The sequence below is a fragment of the Heliangelus exortis genome, chromosome 4 (assembly GCF_036169615.1).
Source record: "Heliangelus exortis chromosome 4, bHelExo1.hap1, whole genome shotgun sequence".
Lineage (NCBI taxonomy): Eukaryota > Metazoa > Chordata > Aves > Apodiformes > Trochilidae > Heliangelus > Heliangelus exortis.
The window spans coordinates 27,100,018-27,114,151 of NC_092425.1; the positions used below are offsets into that span (position 1 = coordinate 27,100,018).

General features: G+C 38.6%; 1 protein-coding gene across 3 annotated transcripts in view; it reads left to right on the plus strand.

The window, feature by feature from the left end:
• Positions 1–14,134, plus strand: part of SCFD2 (sec1 family domain containing 2) — a 181,679-nt gene that overhangs the window by 13,678 nt on the left and 153,867 nt on the right. The gene's annotated exons all lie outside the window — the stretch shown is intronic.

Below are 14,134 nucleotides of genomic sequence, written 5' to 3' on the forward strand. Positions count from 1 at the left end.
GCTGTTTTAGAGCAGCTTGCATTTTCAAAAATTGGTGTGAAAATTGGCCAAACTGAGCCAGTTTTTATGTCTTGATGAACTGCATCCCAGAATTGTCCTGGCAAGGTCTGGGCAACTGTACTACACCAAGAACCCCTGAATTTCCATAGATTGTGAATGCACCTTTAAAAATGATCTTCAACTGGGGAAGACTCCCACTCTCTGGGGGAGTTTATGACGTTACTTACGTCTTTTCACAACTATACTACTTATCTAAATAAGCAACCAGGAAAAATCCATATCGAGCCATTTTCAGTTACTGGAAACAGACACAGAGCTCAGAATAAATATGCTGCACGTAGATGCTCTAGCTCCAGCTACACCATCGAATAAGGAAGTCAACTTTGACAGAAAAAGCTGCAGGTCTTATTAATGACAGGGAATATACCATGGCCTCAGGTTGCACAGGTTGGAAAATGCCATCAATGTTGCACTTGGTTTTGATGGTAGGGAGGGAATGTGGAGGAGTGGAATTGGACAGACACCCAAGATGCTTCTTGCACAAGCCCTTTTTAGGAGGAGGACACAGTGTTAATACTGGAGACTACAAAAAGCCACTGAATATCCAGAGATTTTGGATTAGGACAAAATTCTGCTCTCCTTATTCATTCTGTGTTAGGCAGAAGTGTATCAAGAAGGGGTTGTGAGAAGATATCCAGAACACAGGATAAATATATGCAATGTAGACAGCAGTCCTTATCTCATTCTCCATGACAGCTCAACCAGAATATGGAAATGGTTATAAAAATGAAAGCCTGAGGCTGGAGCTTTGTTCTTTCTGAGTAGCTGTCAGTATGGTTTTAAAGGCTAGAATTTGCCATATTAGGCTTGCATGAGATCTGAAGAAGCTAGGGCTCTAGGTTTGCATTAAATATGCAAATATGACAAATATGCTACTTTGAAGTAAAACAGGGGAATAAGGAAGGGTGAAATTCTCAAGTTGATTTAAGTTTGCTTTCATGAACATGCTAGCAGAGAATTTGGCCCTTCATGTTCAAACAACTTGTCTCTAAGACATAGGGTCTGCTTCAGATTTTTTTTTTTTACTATTAATTTTGGGTCTCCAAGTCTCTACTTGAGTACTTGTTCTCTACTCGTAAAGAGAGTATCTTTGACTGTTTTAACTACTCTGTGTCATAAGACATAATAAGCAATGATTTTTGTGGTAATTAAATCACTTATGGAAAGAATTGTCTTTTCTGCTGCGATGAAGACATATTCCTGTCCATTAAGACCTCAGAAAGGCCCAGTCAAGACATTGCTTTGGTTACTCAAGGCTTCAGGCCAGCAAATCAGGAAGGGAAGTCAAAGGAGATTACCAAAAACTGGCCTTGTAAATCAAAAACATTGAGGAGAGGGAATTCCTGGCATTCCATGGTATCCGGGTTTATTTTCTTACATTTCTCTAATAAGAAAAACATACTTCAGATGTGTTCTTGGTAAATGTTTTCACTTGTCTCATCTGTATCTGCTGCCAAAAGTGACCCAAAATATATTGGCTTTAGATGCCTGGAGGACATCTATTGGATAACTAGCCAATGCATCTGTAAAAGTGAACTTGGCACTCCAGTGCAATCCCTGGATGTAGATCCAATTGTCAGCACCTCATTACTAACTGTTCTTTCACTGGAATAATTTTTATTAAAATAACCTTATGCAATACCTTTTTAAACACAGAACAGAATGCTCTAAAGTAACCTATTATGTTACATGTAGTATTCCCAAGTAATACATATGTTGTAAGGATCAGACTTTATTTTTAGCATAATTCATTTGCTTTGTCCAAAAACTAAATTAAAATTCTTGACAAGTAACTCTTTATATACTCATTTTAAAGAGCTGCTTGGCAAGAGTTTTAGTTACCTTGTAGTGTACAAAATCTTACTCAGAAGCTTTTAATTAACTTGATTCATGCACTCAGTCTGGCATTCTGTGTAAGCTGTCCTGTGGCTTGTAGGAATGAAACGTTTTACAGAGCCATTTTGTTGGACTAAAAAGCAGGCAGTTGAAACCCAGGACAAAATTAGGGTTATGAATATTAAAATGCCTTAAGAAATTATTTGTGTGCACTTTATTCCTTCTCCCCTGCTGAGTATGGCTGCTGTTGGAGAAGCAAGAGTAACTTTTGAGGTAATGATGCAATGAGTAAAGGCTGCTTCATTACAGTGGCCAAGAGGGCTGTGGTGTATTGGGGGAAACTTTCAGGATCAAGCCTTCCCTTTAGCTTGTGAGGTATAGTATATCCATGTCTGTTAACTGGAAAGCGGCATGGGTCAGCTTACAGTAATCAATTCTATTTCAAACAAAGAATTTAACTTTTCAGTGGTTTTCAGTGATTTTTCTTTAGTTTGTCTGAAGGAAGCAAAGTGGCTTCAGTGTTCCTCTGAATGGTCATTCTCTGTTTCTGGCAGTCATCACAGCCCGGTTTGGTTTGGAGGGGACCTTAAAAAATTACCTAGTTCCAACACCCCTGCCATGGGCAGAGTAGCTTGAAATACCTGGCAAGAAGTGACAACAGAATTATGTATTTGAAACTGAAACTTGTTTTGCAAGTCCCAGTGCAATGCATAGCTGTCTGCTTGGTACCCCAGTGCCACCATAATTGTTGAAGAGATTCTTTATTAGTAGTGTTTAAATAACAGGAAAGTTTTACAGTAACTAAATATTCTGTGGCCTGTAATAAAGGCTCTTTTGCAGAGATGGCTGGTGTGAAAGTATTGTACAAGGGAGGGAATCCTACAGGTCAGTTAATGAATGAAAATTATAGCAGTATGTATTATGTATTGTTCAAAACCATAAAATAATAAAAAAAGGAACAGATAGGAGTTAGAACAAGGATAGGGTTAAAATGTTTTGAGGTGTGCAGACCCTATCTTAAAGCTGGGACTCTTGATAGTTAATGTGTTCTTGTCTTTACACAGAACATGTTCAGAATCGTGTCTGTGTACAAGATGGATCTTAGTGGGATTTAATATTTCAAGGATGAGTAATACTTAAACATCACTCAGTCTCTGTCAGAATCAGTCCTACCTTTCTGAGATACATCTTGTTGCTCCTTTCTCTCTCTCAGTAGTCTGCCAGATCCCTCTGCTTTATGGAATGCTTTGTGCAGAAAGCATTAAAATGACCAAAGCTTGTTTTTGGTAAATGCACACGTAGAAGATCAAAAAGAAGATTCCTTAGAAAAGAGTAGTAGAATTCCTCTTTTATTGGTACACTTGACTTTCAGTAAAGTTTCTGAGATTATCCAAGTTTGGAAGCAGCACACTGAAATTCATATATTTTAAGACAACCAGAGGCATTTGGTTCCAGGATAATAATCTTTCAAGATTATAGACTTCAGATGTTCTGGAAGTTGATAAGTAACTGTCATAACAGGACTTAAGGCAAAGATGATGATGATCTGCTTCTTGTTGGTGCAGTTGCCAGGCAGCTTCTGTTTAAGGGCCCTTTGCATGACTAATGCTTCCCTTTCACTCAGCTTCCTCTGGTGAGCAGCAGCAGCTCTGCATGGATTCCTTTTCCTACATCCCTTACCTTCCCAAAAGTGCCTTTGTTTCTTCAGATCTTGCCTTGGGGTAACATTTTCCATCATTAGCATTACCACAAAAGACATACTACATTTTGTGCAATAGTCATATAATGGTGTGAAACAGCTCTGGCAGTCTGTTTGGTAGAATGTGAATACGACTGGCTTCAGAAATGTATTTAGGGACAGCCTGGTTCTTTGCCAGCCATTTCATGCTCCTACTATTACTTCTTCCAGTAGTTCAGCAGGAGCAATCTTACTTGCCTAGAGGAACTCTCTTCCCAGCAAAACATTTGATAGCTACTGAAGAAATTCTCTTGTACCAGTATTGGCAGCCACATGAAATAGCAGTCTGCTTGCTTACATGACTCCCAGTTTGTGTGCATTACAGTGTTATATTTAAATTAAATTTTTTCACAGTGAACTAGAGCTTTGCTGTAAGTCTCAGTAATCCAATTCAGAATTCTGCTAATTTTGTAATTTGCATACCAAAATTGTTATGGAATTAAGCACTAATTTTCCTCATCACAGCATGGTTTGGAAACTATGAAGGGTCCTGATATAAGTAGTTTGTCCATGCAGTGTCAGTGTCTTCTGGTTGCTCAGCTGATTTTGCATATTATGATGGATCCCACAGCACATGTAGTGGACAGCAGTGCATAGGGGCTTTTTTTGGTTGATTGTTTCTCCCTCCCCATGTGATAGCTTTGTTAGTGTTGACACAGATCATCTGCAGAAGGTGGCTGTGTGAGAGGTAATTTAGTCCAGGAGTTCCAAAGGTGTGTGTGATGCTTGGTCTGCAAGCAGACCCCTCTTGATCTTGAGACCTATTGTGTGTGTAAAGCTTTTGTCTGTTCGTACTGCTAATATGTGAAATATAATGTATCACTGCTGTAGGTTAACAGCATCAGTGTCCTCTTAGGTTAGGGGTGTTATGTTGCTTGTGACAGTGGTAAGATATTTATACAATAGTACAGTTTTTGGGTATATTTTTATTCCATCTGTGAAATGTTTCATGGATATTTTTCTGCTAATTTTGTTCTGATTGCACAGTGCTTTCTAAAAAGCTGCAGTTGTTAAATTTTAAAATTATTCCATAAAAGGAATTAGTGTCAATCCTTCAAATTAAGACATCTGGCTCCATAGCTATATGGATTTTGTCGTCTTATCTCTTCTGTTAGTAAGAAAGAAGAAAAGAAAGTGGTTTGAGGAAACTGCCTTAATGTTTCACAATATATAATCCAGTTGAATGCTCCATATTATATTACTTCCTTATGTTCACCCTTGGTTGACCTTGAAGTTTACAGGTTCAAGTGGTTATTAATGATCTTGAGAATAGCTAAAACAAACAGAACACAAAGGTGATGAGAACCCATAGCTCCCCCAACTATTTGTTAGACAGTAATTTTTTTCTTAACACATGAAAATGGTGTATTGGCTGTTTATAATCAGATGAAATATTGTAGAAATGCCATTTGTCTAAAGGATTAATGAATGTGACTATATCAGTTCAAATACATATATATATAAATGCATATATATAATTGCAAAATCTCTGAATGTTTTCTAAGAAATTTTTCATGAAGCAGCTGTTCTAATATTAAGATGATAGAGAAATTCAGTATTACCAGTCTATGCAAATAGAATACAATTGGAGTATTTATAAATTCATTTTCTTTTCAGGTTCAGTATATGCTTTTGTTCTGACTTTTGTTATGGTAAAATACGATCCACAGCTTACTTTTCTACTGCCTTGATTAATGTCTCTATTTTGGTTTAATGTACCAAATGGTTCCCTATTACTCTTTGATACTGGAAGTGTCAATGAGAGGAGTCTCATTACTTCTCAATAACATCATTCTGTGTGCAGCTGCATTGTCTCATGTATGTGGTTATTAGCAAGTGAAGTTGTTCTGTGTCCTGGATGCTGAATTGTGTATCTTAAACTTCTTGGCTTTCTGAAGCCAAAATTCTTGTTATTCTGTGTCACAGAATGTATATATATACATATATATATAAATAGGTCTCTGTTTAGTTCAACATGAAACAGGACTGTGGTTAAGATGCTTGTCCTTACAAGTTTACATGATGCTTGGAGTGAGGAAATGTTTGATAAAGCTTAAGACTCTGGGTTTGGCAAGTGATGGACCTGCTTCGGATGGTGGTTGACCACAGTTATGAGATGTGTGCACATACTCTGCTTTGTAAGTACAGCCATCTGTAAAATAGATATACAAGTGAGCCAGAAAAGTACAGTTTATCTTTTTAAAAAAATGTAGATTGCTGTGTTCCCATTCACTTTTTTGGGGAGGATTTTTTTCCCCTCTTTTAATCAGTTATTGATGTGAACTGAATCCTTGCCAAGATTTTAATAACTAATTCCTAAATTTTGTTGTAATTCAGTTCACCTATGGGACCAAAAATATGTCAAATTTTAAGCCTCTGATTTACTGTTCATTATCTGTGAAGTGAGAGGAAGGAATTCAGCCCCAAGCAAAGAGTTATAGGTAAACAGAACAGTTGTGGGGCAGTTTGGGGTTGCGGTCTTGGTTGTGTTTATAAGAGCCTCCTGAATTGTTTGTTTTTAAGTTCTCCCATGCTCCAGTGATAACAGGGAGCATGTTTCTTCCTGGTTTGGAGTATAGTGGTCACGGTTGTATTGGAACACAACAGTTTATATGAAACACAGTGGCTTTGCAACTTAAAATTAAGGTGTTGTTTTAAAACTGTTTTAAGATAATTCTTTCACCATTTTTGTCTGCCTGAAATGAGCTTGTGATTTTGTGTATTCTCAACATTTTTAGACTTTTGCTACTATGTTCATGAAAATCCTATCCTGTACTACTTATGCTACATTGTAAAATGAGCCCGAATTTACTCCCTCATGGCACTTAGTAACAAATTAAAAAAATAGTTTCCTATTTCTGTTGTTCTTAGTCATTGGTCCTGTCTGGTGAATTTTATTTTTTCTTTTCTTAGTGGTAATTGACAGCATGTTTTATCATCCTGAATCTGAAAATGGTAGCAGACTTTAACTTGGCCAAGTGTACAGCATTGCCCTGAAGTGTCAGTATCTGTGGGTATGGGTGTAGGAAGCTAAAATGTAATAGCTTGGGTATTGTAACTTGCATATAATAACTGTTCCTGCTTTTATTGCTGTGCTTTAGCCACCTTTCCCCTGGTGCACTGGACACCATACCCTTATTATTATGAGATTACCCTTAACTACCCCTAATTATTGAATTAGCCTTAATTACCACATTTTTTCTTTTAGTGACAAGCGATGACTTTTTGTGAACAGTTCTAATGTATTAGGCCAGTTAATACCATACTGGGTTTTTTTAACGTGTCTAGCTGTATATTGAACAACATGGTGAACTGACCAATCAACTCCTGATAAAAATACATTACTTCTAATTCTTGATACTAAAAATATTTAAGGTAGTCCTGAAGAAAATCTTATTGTCAGTCTCTGAGGGTGATCATTGGCTCCCATTTTTTGCTCAAAGACTTTAGGTTTGGCAGCTGCAAGCCTTCTCAAAACTGCTTTTAAAATGTCTGGCAGCTTCTGTGTTATCTGCTTGATGTTTTAAAATAAGGGGTTTGTAATTAGTTGGTGGCATAAGGCTGTGAAGGGTCTAGACTAATTTTAATGAAATTTTTTATTTTGGCTTTACCTCTTAAAGTGGCGTTTTTAAAATAAAATTTATGCTGCTTGTGTCTTGCAGGAAATTAATCTCGTTGTATAATTTGATAATGAAATTTGCTAGCATCTAATAATAATTACATCTTATATATAATAATAATTTGGTCTTATAGAGCTGTGCTCCTACAGGGAGTGCTTAACCAGTACAGTAGCATTTATATACTAAGAAATGCATGTAGTTGGGACATGGTAAATACCAAAGTGTAACACTTAAGGAAGACATCTAGTTTTCTTTTGGGAAAAGTTCAATAGTTTACAGAACTGACAATAAAGAAAATGCTCCTAAATGACCCCTTCTGTCATAGGACCTCATTTATCCTTTGCTCAAATGTCTCTTGCAGAACTGGAATATCTTTTGAACTTTACAGTGCACTTTTTAATTGATAAATTAATTTCTCATAGTGTCTTCCATCAGTTTTTGTGGTGTGATTATTGCTTTAAAATTGCTGCTCACTGTAGAAAAATGGAAATCTCAATATCCTAAGCCTTGTTGAGGCAGGAAGGTTGGTGTTTTAGCAGCACTCCCCATGACCTTCAGTGAATCAATTGTTTTATCAATCAAATTACGCTAGTATGAGCTAATTAATTAACTTGATGTGACACAGCCTTCCTGGAGTATACACAGAAAACACAGAGAGGAAAGAAGGGTCTGTATAAACACCACATGCAAAGGCTGAAGCTATCAGCCTGCCATTAGCCCTTTATCTAAGAGCCTCTTGGCATATAAATCAAACAATAACCTCTCTGTTTTGACTCAGTGCCAAAGTACACAGCCACAGTTGAGTCTAGAGCAGATTACACTCACCAAGTGGCTTGAGGGCTTGGAGTGAAACTGGGAAATAACCATTAAATTCTTCAGGAACACATTTGTGCTCTTTAATGTTGGCTGCTGGACAGTTTTAATTTTTTTAAGTACCGTTTGCATGTTCTAATCATAAAACCCAATACATTGGAGGGGATTTTAACACATACACAAGTGAGGATGTGAGAATAGTGTTCTAAGCTGAATGGCTGCAAAGGGCTTGTTCTGTGTTATTTGCCATGTTGCAATTTATTTACTAAGGGTTGTAGTATCTAATGATCCTTCTGCAATTTTCTGCAAGCACAATACCAAGATGACATTAGCTTTCTGTTTACCTTTTTTTCTAAGGCTAGAATGGATGGATTGAAAAACCAAATTTCTACTGTCTGGGAGGCTTATTTCTTTGGTCAGAGTGCCAAAATTTATGCCAATAATATAAAATGACCAATAGCAGAACTGCAGTCTGCTGCTTTAGAGCCATTTTAAAACTTCAAAATGTTGAAGTAAAGTTATAAATAAGAAGTGTTGGTATCTCTTCCAGGGATGTGCAGTTTACATTTCTCTGAAAATGAACATTTTATTTTTTTGTGTTTTGCATTGAAGAAAATATCTTCAGATGCATCTTGAGATGATCACATATTGGCCAGGCCGTCCAGTGCGTGCACCTGGGATGTGCAGAAATACACAGCAATGCCAGAGACTGAAGTCCTGGAAATAGTGATAGCTGTATCTATATAGCAAAAATTGGAGAAATTATGTTAGAGCTGTTTGGTCACTCTTAGAGGGGTGAAATGAAGAGCAGCTTCTTTCTCCAAGGCCAGCTGTGTCCAGGTGGTGCAGGGTTCAGCTCTTCCCATCCCCACGGTGCAGAGCTGGGGCTGGTCAGGGAGGTTGTTCCACGTGCTGCTGGTGCTTTCCAGTGGGTGCTGCTGTGCATGGAGTGTGGTGCAGTTGGGAGCTTGGCTGTCTCCCCACAGGGGTCTCCAGGAATTCCCAGCGTATCCGGTGTAGCCTTGGCACAGCCTCTGCTCTCTGGAGAAGTGGGGGAATCGGAGGAGGGAAGTTGTCTCTTGATATGTGGCCCCTCACTCCAGGCTCACAGCCAAATCATTGCATCTTATCATGGGCTTGTGCTGCTCTTTGGTCTATTGGTGTTCAAATGACATGTTGCCAGCAGTGGATTTGGCCTTCATAGTAATGGTCTGCTAACCACCCTGGGGTGGCTTTTTCAAGGGCTGTGCACTTAGTGTGGACTTTTCATCTTCTTTAAATTAGTGTGAGTTACTGCAAAGGATACTTTGGCAGCACACAAACTTTTTCAAGCAGTCACTAAGGTTTGGGCAGTATTATTAATGAAGCCCTAATTTAGTTTTTACTGAATTTTTGCCTCCTCCCTTCCTCTTGTGAAACTGTACAGGCACAGCTGAGATGTAAAGCTGTGCAGACATAAAGTAAAAGTTTTGCTGATGCAATAATGGCAGAATCTGTCTCATGCTGAGACTCTTAAAGTTTTCTTTGGACAGGAGTGTTTGACTTGTTTTTGTTTTGTTAATTCTGCACTTCGATCGGGGTACATTTAGTCATTGAGTGGACATGTTTTCTGATATGGGGTTATTGCTTCTTGCTTTTGTATAAGTGACCTGGAAGAGACCATATTTTAATAATTTATCAGTACTAGACAAGACGTGGAGCAGCAAGGGAAATAAATTATCTTTTCTGTACTGGTGGTGTGATGCAAGAGGTGTATTATTTCATTAAACTCTAAAAGTGTTCTGTATTGTTCATTGGAGCCCTCAGAGTGATGTGTCCCCAGGTTTTTGTCTTTGCCTTTAGCTTTACATCTGTTCTGAGAGTTTGTTCTCTATTGACTAGCACTTGCTTCCACCTATTTCCAGACTACTACTTCCAGCTTGGTAATAGCAGGTTCCAGTGCCACCAGCCTCCCCTAAATGGGTTCAGAATGAGTAGCTACAGATGATCACAAACAGGGGCACTTTCTATCTGTCAGATAACCTTGGCAGTATTGTCCTTGCAGGACTGGACCGGACCAGATCAAGAGAGTAAGTTACAATTATTTTAACAGATGCAAGATTAGGGATCTGGTTATCAACCTGTAATTGTCTAATTAATTCAGGGATCTGAGCTGTGTTTAAAAATTACGATGTTATTTTTTCTATCTGACTTGATGCATAGCCCCGCATGGAAAGTGTTGGCACAGCTGAGAGGGGTGCCGTGGGAATGAGAACAAGTTCCCCTACAGGGAGTGTTGCTGAGGATATCCCACTGTCACCAAAAGAACTGCTTGCCAGACTGCCCTCTACCTCTGCTCAAGGCCTTGGCCTCTTCACACTGGCATCTTGCTGTCACTCAGCAGATTTCATTGAGTGGTCTTTCCTTTGGGTATTGAAAATACAGCAAGCCAGCTAGTTAGCCACTTCATGGCTAACTTGTTCTGTTCTTGCATTTTAGTTTTATTTTCCATCTCTCCAATCTTTAATTGAAGAATATCTCTGGAGGCTGCGAGTCAGAGCTGCATAGAATGCCCCCAGTTATCCTTGGTCAATACACAACATCCTAGCCTTTTGTACCTGCTTCTCTTCAGCACCTGCCTCTATTGCTAGTTGATGTCTCATTTTAAGATTTGTGAAGATTATTTAGTCCTTTTTCCCTTTTTGTCTTCATGATTCTGCTTTGTATACTGGTGTGCCAATACCAAAAGCAGGGAAGCTGCATCTTATTTAGGTGTCAGGATTTCTCTTTCTTCCTTTTGTATTGTTGTTCTAATGTTCAGATTATATGCATTTAGATTTTAATTCACTTTGGAAAAGAGAATGACTTAATAAAAAAAATGCAAAATGTATGAGAGGAAAAGAGAAATTTCCAATTATCAGATTTCTGTCAAAAACCTTGCTTTATTTAAATTGAATGGCATAGCTGTGTCTAACAGGTAATATTAGCACATCCCAGTGCCATCAGCCTCCCCTAAATGTGTTCAAAATGTGTAGCTTTTCAAAGACTTCAGCAGTATCTCTGGACATAACATGTTTGTATTTAATAAATGACTAATTTGTCTACCAGATAACTGCTACACTTGTTTTTGTTATAGTCTGCTTTCTGAGCTGGTTGGTTGTTTTGGTAATATGACGATAATGATAAAAGGAAAGGACAGGGCATGAAAACCTGTGAGCAAAACTCTAAGATTGTTGATGAAACCGGTTAAAGGCAAAAAGCCCTGAGCTGTAGTACTTTCTTTGTCAGGCTTGCTGTGCCCTGCAAAACATTTTATAATGGAGATGCACAGAAATGTGCACTCTGATATTTGCCTATTGTGACATTTAGTTTGAAAAGGCAGTTTAGAGTTCCTGATATGTATTGTAGTGTAACTATAAAGAATTTATTAGTTCTTAAGAAAACAGTGTGGTTCAGACAGTATTTTTAAATGTTCTGTAATGAAAAAAATTTTTTTAAATCTACTTATATTTTTAATTTATTTAATTTAATTAATTAAAACTACTTCTTTATAATCTACTTAGTTTCATAAAACTGCTTTCAGAGGCAGCAGTTCACTAGATAACATGTAAAATCAATAAATAATCCTTGGGAAGTCAAGAAATGCAAGGGGAAGGAGGAATCTGAAGTGGGGTACTGGATCCCATACAAACCACTGATTGCAGCATCAGTGTCAGTGCATTGGGGCATTTGGACCCAAGCAGGGGAACTGCAGATGGGAAAAAGAGGAGAGATGGGCACCATGGCAAGAGCTCCAGGCAATCACAGACAAATGTCTCACCAAAAGGAGAAGGTAAGATAATACTGTTTGCAAGTGTTAGAAATCTCTAAAAGGAAAATGCTGTAGTAGCTTCTCAGACCAGGCAACACCAGAGCCCTGTACTGCATCCCACTGACTCATTCCCAGCAGCCATTCCTGCCTTGCAATGATGAAGTTAAAGAATGGGCTGTTGTTCAGAGCAAAAGCCCTTCTCTGAAGGTGTCTTAGAGGAGAAGTGGGAAAAGTTTCAGCAGGAAAAGTACAAGTATCTTGTCACTGTTTTCCCTATTATATTTCCTAAAAAATGGCTGAGTGTGGCAACTGTTGCTTTCTGTGGATTGACCTAGTCAGTTGGCTATTTGTGTGTGAACCATTAACTTATATTTACCTCATCCTGTTCTATAGATGATACCTAAACCACGATGTATTCTGCAAAGCAAAGGGAAGAAAAATGTCTACAGAAACAGAGTCCCAAGCACAGATCAGTGTGGTTGACCCCCATCTGCTTTTAGGCTATACCACAGTTGTTTTGCTTTTTGCTATTTTTGGTGTGCTAAAGTGACCCTCAGGGATCATGCAAACTTAGGTCCTTGGGATTACAGGAAACCAACTGTGTCCAAAGGAGGAAGAAAGTTTACAAAGCAAAAAGCAAGGCTTCCTCCCACTTTCCCCCCCCCCCTGCCATTTTTTTTGTTTGTTTTAATGCACTAGTATGACTCATTGCTTTTTTTTTTTTTTTTTTTTTTAAATAGTTATTCTGCTATTTTGAGAGCTTTTATTGTTTAAACTAGGAGCAAATACAAATATGAGCTGAAGTTGTACTGTCAGTGTAGTTTATGTTGCTTTCAAAGCCCTTGCAGTCTCAACTGAGAGGACTGATCACCATGTGGTGTGGAAAGGGAAAGCAGCAAGGACACGTAGACAGAAGGTACAGCCTTGTTGTGTATATTCTGATTTTTACTGACTGAGGTCTGTATGTGCTTTTAGGATGAATTTTCCACACCTCACGGTTTGCTAAGTATCTTTTATGAAGTGTAGGAGTGAGAACGATGAGACTACAAAAAACTGCAAAATTTGGGAGACTTTTGTTTTAGCTTGCTTATGTTGTTTGTCTTTCTGAAGTCTTAGCTCCTGGTGTCAGTGTTTATATGAGACTGTCTGTTCATATTTATGGTGATGAACAGGATTGGGAAAATAAAAACAGAACCCTGACCTCTCTATCAAATAGGAATCTAGGTCTTTTTAAAGCTAGCTTCCCACTGGGTTAGGCCTGGTTCCTGATCCCTCTACGTTTGTATTTGGAGCTGCAATTTCAGGAAGAGATGAGTTGCCAGGCAAAATGGAGGCTTCTTGCAATCCAAACCTCAGGTGTGCATGAGGAAGAAGGTGAGACAGACCTTGTGAATGGGATGTGAACAGGATCAACACACTGCATGTAAAAACAGTGCTGACTGGGAGGACTGAATCGTAACAACTGAGTAGATAGCCTGTGTAAATAGCATACTCAAGGATCCATTGCTAAAGGGATATTGTGTCAAAGCATCTAGTTGGTTTGGAAATCTTTATTTCTTGTACTATGATATATTATAAATTGACATGCTTTTTCTGGTGAGGAATCCTGTTGGAGCTGCTGCCCATGAGCAGTGCTCAGATCACACTTGGTGATGCAGTAGATGGAGGTGTTGTGGATGCCTGGACTGCTTTGGGATGTGCTGCCTCCTGCCTCTGTCACTGGAGGAGGGTTGAGTGGCACTAAGGGAAAGAGAAGAGGAAAGGCTGTGTCAGGTCATACAATTTTTTTTTCTTTCTTAAAGTGTGGCAATAGGATGGAATTTGCTCTTCCCATGAATTTGTGGTTTGTTGTAACTCAACCTTCTTCCCATGGTCCTTCCACCTACTCAGGCTTTGACAGAGGATGTGGTTCCTGGGGTGACAGGAGTGGGACTTGGTGGTCCTCTTCCCTGGTTTGGGAGATGGCACAGATTTACTAAATACACCCCTGTCCTTGCAGCAGAACTCAAGCACAGCTGCTTTGTAACAGGTATCAAATGAATTGTTGGGGTGGATTTTCCCCCTGAAACAAAGCTTGTTTTGGCATGTTTATAAGCAGATTGTAAATGACATCAAAACATATTTAGGAGTTAAATGTCTCCTGAGGAAAGAACAGAGGGAAAGCTTTTTCTTTAAAAAAAGAAAATAAATAATAAAATCCAACACAGTTAATCTCAATGTGTGGCTTTAGCCCCAGGCCAGGGTTTTTCCTCCTTTCTCCTCCCCCCCTGCAGTGAG